We start from the raw sequence: 6,195 nt of genomic DNA, 5'->3' as shown, positions 1-6,195 counted from the left end.
GCTGTATGCAGAAAATTGCTGGGTCCTGTTTACGTATCCAGTCTGTTAGTCTATGTCTTTTTTGGGGAATTGGGCCTATTGATGTTAAGAGATATTAAGGAAAAGTGACTGTTACTTCCTGTTATCTTTGTTGTTAGAGGTAGAATTATATTTATGTGCTATCTTCTTTTGGGTTTGTTGATAGATTACTTTCTTGCTTTTTTTAGGTGTAGTTTCCCTTCTTGTGTTGGAGTTTATCTTCTATTATCCTTTGTAGGGCTGGATTTATGAAAACATATTGTGTACATTTGGTTTTGTCATGAAATATCTTGATTTCTCCATCTATGGTAATTGAGAGTTTTGTGGTAGTAGCCAGGCCTGGCATTTGTGTTCTCTTAGCGTCAATATGACATCTGTCCTTGATCTAGCTTTCATAGTCTCTGGTGAGAAGTCTTTATCTTACTTGACCTTTTTGCCTTACTGCTTTTAATATTCTTTATTTGTTTAGTGCATTTGGTGTTTTGTGTCCTGGATTTCCTGGATATTTTGGGTTAGGAGATTTTTGCTTTTTGCATTTTCTTTGACTGTTATGTCAATGTTTTCTATGGTATCTTCTGTGCCTGAGGTTCTCTCTTCTATTTCTTGTATTCTGTTGGTGATGCTTGCGTCTATGACTCCTGATTTCTTTCCTAGGTTTTCTAACTCTAGGATTTTCTCCCTTTGTGATTTCTTTATTGTTTATATTTCCATTTTTAGATCTTGGATGGTTTGCTCATTTCCTTCTCCTGACTGATTGTGTTTTCCTGTAATTCTTTACGAGATTTTTGTGTTTCCTCTTTAAGGGCTTCTATCTGTTTACCTGTGTTTTCCTGTATTTCTTTAAGGGAGTTATTTATGTCCTTCTTAAAGTCCTCTATCACCATTATGAGAAGTGATTTTAGATCTGAATATTGCTATTCCGGTGTGATGGTGTATCCAGGACTTGCTATGGTAGGAGAATTGGGTTCTGATGATGCCAAGTAACCTAGGTTTCTGTTGCTTATGTTCTTATGCTTGCCCCCTGCCATCTGATTATCTCTAGTGCTACCTGCCCTTGGTATATCTGACTGGAGTCTGTCCTTCCTGTGATCCTGGTTGTGTCAGAACTCTTCAGAGTTCAGCTGTCTCTGTGATCCTGTGATTCTGGGATCCTGTGATCCTGAGATCTTGGGTGTTTCAGAGCTCCTGGGAGTCAGTTTGCCCCTGGACCCTGAGATCCTGGTGTGACCAAGCTCCTGGGATCCTGGGCTTGTTAGAGTGCCTGGGAGTGGAGCTTTTCCTGGGAGTTGTGGGACTGGCTGCAGAGTTCACACCTAAGATCTTCTCAGACCAGAAGGAACCTGTACCACTGGTCAGGGGGAATTCCTGGGTGCCTGGGTCCTGCTGGTCCCAATTACTTCCAGTGTTGGGGCAGATGTGTGTCCTTCTCACCTCTGATCCTATGATCCTGGGAGTGTTAGACCACCTGGGAGTGGATCTTCCTCTGGGTGTTGTGGGACTGGCTAAGGAGTTCACAACTAAGATCTGCTCAGGCCACTGGCCCAGGCCAGAAGGAGGAGTCTGCAGCCCAACTAACCCAACAATAGGCAGCTGTGAATGGGAAATCCAAGGATGTAGTAGTTGCTCAGTCCCATGAGGCTAGGCATTTCATGTGTATAAGCTTTAATTCTGAAGAAGTAGGTTCCACCAGACGTGCTGGCAAGAAAGAACAAACAGGAGAAGAGTCAGATGTATAATTTATACTAGAACTATTTTACTCAAAGCATGTACACACACACACACACACACACACACACACACACACACACACACATCTATATAGGTGGTTCTGTACTGCCTGTTCTAGGAATGGCAATCATGTCTTTGTTTCAAAAGTTGTTTATAACCATCTTGCAACCCTACTTTGGTTTAAAACATTGTATGACCACCTATGATTACAACTTTTTGAAACAAAGACATGCTTGCCATTCCTGAAACATGAAGTATAGAATCATTTGTAGTTATGGTTACAGGCTTAGCCCAATTCTTCAAAATCATAAGTTTATGCATAAATAGGAATAAACCTAGTTTGTCTTTACTGTAAGATGACTTTTAAGCCTAAGTTGGAGGCAGGCTGGTTCTTCACTGGCTTTGAGTTTAGAGTTGTGCCTGTCTCTGCCTCCCTTGGGCTGAGATTAAAGGTGTACACCACCACACCTGATGAAGGGCATGTTTTCAAATGTAATACCTGAATAGTTACTTAATCACCACATTATTTTGACTATAAGATGGGAGTGGTTTTGTATTAAATTCTGTAAGTTCATGGGCTGAAATTAGATAAGTCAACACCCTCATGAATTTTAAGTTCAGCACTCTTAGACATCCTCCTTTGGGGTTCGATTACATTTATATTAGATTCTAAATTCTAAAATGAGCAGTCATTCTCCTGACTGTCAGCTTGAGTGCTGACAGCAAGCAGCTAAGTTCGAAATGTTTAGACAGGCAGAAGGAAATGGGGAAGTGAGGCAATTATCTATCTATAGCTCCCTGCCCCCCACGCCTGCACACACACACACACACACACACAGAGACACACACACAGAGAGAGAGAGAGAGAGAGAGCGCTTTTGAAAACAGCAGAGCAAATAGCTGGTTGTCTACAACAGCTAAGTTCTGTTTCCTCTGCCCAGAATGTGTAAGTAATTGCGCAGTCCTTTGTGTACTTTAGCCTGTGTTTTGAACTTCACATTTGACTACATTGGCTCCAAACAGTCCTTTGTGCTCATGAAATAAACATGAGGATTGTCTTGGCCAAGTCCAGCTGTGAGAATCCGCATCCATCGTCAAGCTTGAGCTCAGATGATTTTAAGGATAATTTTGTCTGTGGTTATTTATTGATCATCAGTAGAGACATCATAATAATATGACTTTACATAAACATTGAAATTAATCTTTTTAAAAGGGAACATGGCATTAAGATTTGAAACTGGGAGGGGGATGCATGTTCCCAGGGCTTGGATGAGGCTCAGAGTATATTAAGAACAGCTGTACCATCAAGTTACACAGCCAGTCCCCCAGATTTGTATGTGTGCTCATGTGTACACAGATGTGCATGCACAAGATCGGGGTGGTCAGTAAGGAGTGAGACAGACATCAGGCATCTTCCTCAATTGTTCTTTACCATACCTTTTGAGACAGGGTCTCCTTTTGGGCTGGAACTTGCCTAATTAGCTTAGGAAGGCTAGCCAGAACATCTTAAGGATCTTTCTATTTCTGCACACACACACACACACACACACACACACACACACACACACACACACACACCACACATACACACACTCACTCACACACTCTCCAGCTCTGGGATTATAGTGGCATAGTACCTCATCCTGCTTTTCATGTGTGTGATGGGGACTCAAACTCAGGTCTTCATGCTTATGTGACAAACATTTTATGGACTGAGCCAACTCCTTAACCAATATCTGTCTTGTTAAAAGTTCCAGACTTTTGTATAGTTTGGGAATGGCACAGAAATCCTAAATATGTTGCCATGCAAACTCGAAGATATAGTTTACCAATCCCTCTATAGTGTTAATCATCAAATAACCGCTATATGTATATAAGTGTCAGTGTTTGCTGATTGGCCCAGTCTTGCTAGACATATTGGAAATGATAAATGTTTCACACTTCAACTTAGGAGAAGCAGATTTTTATCACCAAGGGGTAAGTTGCAAAACCATGCTAATGGCTTCTGCCAAAGAAGAGCTGTCAAGTAAGAGTAGGGAAACTATGTTCATCCGAGTTTTCTAATGTTCAAATTTTGTAAATAAAAGTTGAGGCAGATGTTTGCAGTCAACCATTGGACTGAACGCAGGGTCCCCGATGGAGGAGTTGGAGAAGGTACTGAAGGTGCTGAGGAGGTTTGCAGCCCCATGGAATGGGGGAGCAACAATGTCAACCCACTCTCCACCCCAGGAGCTCCTGGGGACTGGACCACTAAGCAAAGAGTACACATGGAGAGGGACCCATGGCTCTGGCTGTGTATGTGGCAGAGGATGGCCTTGTTGGATATCAGTGGGAGGAGTAGCCCTTGGTCCTTAGGGGGTTCGATACCCCATTGTAGGGGAATGTCAGGGTGGGAAGTGGGTGGGTGGGTGGAGGAGTACCCTCATAGTGGGAATGGGATGGGAGGTCCTCGAGGGGAGACCTGGAAAGGGGAAAACATTTGAAATGTAAATAAAGAAACTATCCAATAAAAGAAAAAAAAAGAATGAATGTACATCAATAAGAAAATCATTAGCTTACATGATATGATCTGAGTAATCTAACAAGAGTTGTCTTCACACTGGGAACCTGGCAAGTGCTCAGCTCTGAATGCTCAGCTCTGAGTGTCTCAGCCATCCCCATAAAAAAATAAAGTAAAAGTTGAACAGCCCTGCAGAGAGTGTCAGCAAGGGAAGAAGGTTTCTGCATTCAACTCTTATGGGTTCTGACCTAGCACTGGATGGAGTGGTCCAGCTTGGATCAGATACGACCTTCAATGTCTGTTCCACTCTAGGAAATTATGTGCTTGTCAAAGTGCCTTAAATATTTATATTTATGCCCACAGACGAATGTCGCTGTCAGCTTTGATTAGAGGAGAGTCTTTTTCCAGTGGGAGCTAAGCCACAGCAGAGATTCACAACTGCTCCAAGTCCTGAGAATAAGTGACTGTTGAATGCTTAGGACAGACACTATCACCCTCTTCCAAGGCTAAGGGAACTGAGGATATTGCAGAAGAGGGAATAGAAAAAATTGAGAAGACCTAGGAAAGAGAGGTATCATGTGGAAGGCTGTCTTTAAGACGTGACAGGCTATGGACATCTAACTTTGAACTCATAGCAACTGTGACGCATAAAATCTTCACAGAATCAGACTCTTCAGTAGTTGGTCATGGATGGGCAGGGGCTCACAAAGCTGTACTGCTCTCTGAGAAATGATATGCACTGAATTGTTGCCAGAGAGAAGGGGTTCTTTAGCTGTTCTTCCCACTTGCCACCTTAAGCATTTGGCTCTTCATGATTACTGATGAAGAGGGAGAGATTTTCTTCAGTGGCGTGGCCACTGATGTTATCCATGTGTCTGTAAAATTCTCCCCCTCCATGTCCACCTCCTCCTGAGTGGCATGAAAGGAGAAGGGGTAGCTTTGGAAGAAGAAATGGAACAAGAAGAGTCTGAAGGGGACAATAGAGCATAGTCAGGTGTAAATATAATCAAAATACGTTTTATATACCCATGAAAATGTCATAATGAAACCCATTGTTGTGCATAATTCATATATGTTAATAAGTAATCAAGAGACCTCAAGCAGCCTTCTGGAATAAGTTAGGTTTTGGGAAGGTGACATGGCTCAGTGGGTAAAGTGCTTGCTGCCACACAGATGATCAATCCCTGGGAGCCACGTGATAGAATGGGAGAAATGAGTTCTATAAGTTTTCCTCTGACCTCCACACGGGTGTTGAGGCACACAAGCTCCTACTATCCAAAATAAGTAAACATAATCTTTAAAAAATTTTAAAAAGAAAATTAAAATTTCTAGAGATCATCTTCGATCCTCCAGAAGGGAGGAATACATACAGAAACCATTTCTCAACATGTACATGTCACTTCCGTAACTTCTTTTTATTGTTTATCAGGGGAGAGTGAGTGAGAGCGCAATCCTCCGAGATTGATCAGGGATTGTGTAGTTGAGCTCACAGTGTTTGGATAAATCACAGAGGCAGTAACTCCCAAGTGCAGTGGATAAGCCTCATAAAGACAATGACCTTCAGGATCGAGGTGTGACCTCCACAAGGTATGACACACTTGATGTTTTTACCAGATCAAAATGTCTGGCATACTCAGGCTAACATTTTGCCCTGAGGATCAGTGCCAGGGTCCTGGATTAAGTTCCTTCCTCCTCTTGCACTGTAGCTGACATTAATATCACCCCTCTTCTTTCCCTCTTCAGACTTCTGACACTCTAAATGTTGGTGATAGATGAGAACCTAACAAGGTGTACATAAGAAAAAACAACAGCAAGCCGGGCGTGGTGGCACACACCTTTAATCCCAGCACTCGGGAGGGAGAGGCAGGCGGATTTCTGAGTTCGAGGCCAGCATAGTCTACAAAGTGAGTTCCAGGGCAGCCAGGGCTATACAGACAAACCCTGTCTCA

The 6,195-nt window shown here is 42.6% G+C and overlaps 1 non-coding gene across 1 annotated transcript; it reads right to left on the bottom strand.

The window, feature by feature from the left end:
• Positions 1 to 5,676: 5,676 nt before the first annotated feature.
• LOC115030022 lies at positions 5,677 to 5,841 on the bottom strand. The gene has a single exon (XR_003835615.1). It is a non-coding gene; the product is annotated as a U1 spliceosomal RNA (small nuclear RNA).
• Positions 5,842 to 6,195: the final 354 nt, after the last annotated feature.

Source organism: Mus caroli, chromosome 19 (assembly GCF_900094665.2).
Source record: "Mus caroli chromosome 19, CAROLI_EIJ_v1.1, whole genome shotgun sequence".
Taxonomy (NCBI): Eukaryota; Metazoa; Chordata; class Mammalia; order Rodentia; family Muridae; genus Mus; species Mus caroli.
The sequence above is the reverse complement of the archived record's forward strand: the minus strand, read 5'-3'. Positions and strand labels throughout refer to the sequence as shown.